We start from the raw sequence: 2,482 nt of genomic DNA on the forward strand, positions 1-2,482 counted from the left end.
AGTAACAAAGCTGTATCCAAGTCCACAGCCATGGCCTTGTTAGACGTTGAGAAATCGTTTGATAATGTCTGGCACAATGTGCTTGTATACAAGCTTTGTAACTTCAACTTTCCATTACATCTGGTTAAAATCACCCGTAACTACCTCCAGCAAAGGTCGTTTAAGGTATCGTTGAATGGTTGTCTTTCAGACACGTTTTCCATCCCAGCAGGAGTCCCGCAAGGCAGTCTGCTGGGCCCCTTGCTTTACAGCATTTACACTTCCGACATTTCTCCCATCGGTGACGGTTGCGTGTTTTTCCTGTTTACAGATGATACCGCAATAGCCGTCAAAGGAAGGATGCCTCGCGAAATAACGAACAAACTTCAACGATGCCTTAACGCCTTTACTGATTATGCCACCACGTGGAAAATTAAAATCAATGCCTCCAAAACTCAAGCGATCATGTTCCTCCATCGGCAATCGCCCACACTGAAACCGGCTCCATCTTGTACTGTAATCATGGATGGCACAAGGGTTTAGTGGTCTGCCGAAGTAACCTATCTCGGGATGTTGTTCGATGAAAAGTTCCTCTTCCGTTCGCATGTAGAGAAAACCGTAATCAAGTGTTCTGCCTTGGTTAGGTGTCTGTATCCGCTGATTTGCCGCAGATCCCGCCTCTCAAGGGTGAACAAACTGGCCGTCTACAAACAAATCATAGCACCTGCGATCCTCTACGCAGCTCCGGTGTGGAAATCATGTGCAAAGACTCACAGGAACAAAATCCAGGTCGCTCAGAATAGAGTGCTGAGGATGGTACTTGATCGTCCTTTCGACGCTAGAATAACAAGTTTACACGAAGAGGCAGGCATTGCCAAAATAGATTAAAGAATTAACGAAATTATTGTTATTATTGTTATTGTGTCATGCTGGAGGGGGCATTGAGCCTGGTCGCCAGTGTAATTTTGGTGACCAATTATACACCTTCCATGCAGCAATCAGATAGATAAAGATGAGATGGCTCTTAGATAATGACTTATGCGAGTCGATTGAAATCAGCCGAATATTGAATGAGGGTTTAGGTGAGCCTTAACATAGAAGCGTAGATGCATAGATGAAGGATAAGAGAAAGGAGAGAAAAAGGAATTCAAAAACAGAATTGGTAGAGAATGAGTGCTGATGAATGCATTTATGTTTCATTTAGTTATAATGATTATCAATAATACTTACAGTCTGATGATGATGTCTCGAGAAATTTACTTTGGTGTGGTGTGTGTGTGTGTGTGTGTGTGTGTGTGTGTGTGTGTGTGTGTGTGTGTGTGTGTGTTTTTTTTTTTTTTTTTTATAGTAAGGTTTAGGAAAGCTTCAAGAAGCCTGGCCTGTAGTGAAGGTGGCACGGTGTGGTATCCACTAGTTGCCTAGTGCAGCTCCACTAAAACCCATTCCTTACTCTCTCCTCTGCCTGGATCCCCCCGGGACCACTGTGAAGCGACTACTTCGGGGGGTGGCTGTGCTCATGCACTTGTCGTACTCTCAGCGCTAGCTGGCGTTGCTAGATCGCTGCTCTTCTCTCCATTTACGCTGCAGCTCTGACATAATCTGTGTGACTGCCCTGCTGACGGCATTCCAAGAGTCCTCCTCTCGACACATTTCATCAACGACATTCTCCACGTTAAGGACGGGCATCTCCGTTCGCACTGCCTCGAACCTTGGACAGTCAAAGACCACATGCTCCGGCGTTTCATCGACGTTGCCACACTCCGGACAGAGGGGTGACGCTGCGTGTCCGAACCGATGCAGGTATTTCCTGAAGCAGCCGTGGCCAGACAGGAACTGCGTTAGGTGGAAATTGACTTCTCCGTGTTTTCTGTTCACCCAGGTCGAAAGAATCGGTATTAGTCTATGTGTCCATCTACCGTTCTCCGTCGTGTTCCACTCCTGTTGCCACTTAACCAATGACTCCACTCTCACAACTTTCCGTACTCTTCCGGCTTCTCTCTGCCTGTAGCACTCACTGTCCTCCGCCAGGGTGATGCCGATAGGGATCATACCGGCGATAACGCATACTGCTTCCGACGAGATGGTTCTGTACGCACTCACGACTCGCATGGCCATGAGCCGGAACGTACTGCTCAGTTTCCTTTGGTTCTGCTTCGTTTCCAGCGCTGGAACCCAGGCTGGACCTCCATATCTCAGTATCGATGATGACACGCTGGCCAGAAGACGCCTCTTGCTACTGCTGGGACCAGCGTTGTTCGGCATGATTCTAGCTATCGCGTTGATGGCCTTCGAAGCCTTCTCACAGGCATATTCAACGTGGCTGTTGAAGTTTAGCCGGTCATCGATCATCACTCCCAGGTATTTTAACACACGCTTCGAGGCTATGGTGTGCTCCCCGACGGTGATTTCCGCCCGCTGTACCGCTTTACAGTTACTGACCAATAACACTTCCGTTTTGTGGTGGGCTATTTGCAGCTTCGCTCCTTTCATCCAGTTACCAATC

The sequence above is a fragment of the Ochlerotatus camptorhynchus genome, unplaced genomic scaffold (assembly GCF_037179485.1).
Source record: "Ochlerotatus camptorhynchus isolate MF236.1 unplaced genomic scaffold, CSIRO-AGI_Acam_v1.1 ptg000361l, whole genome shotgun sequence".
NCBI classification, from domain to species: Eukaryota; Metazoa; Arthropoda; class Insecta; order Diptera; family Culicidae; genus Ochlerotatus; species Ochlerotatus camptorhynchus.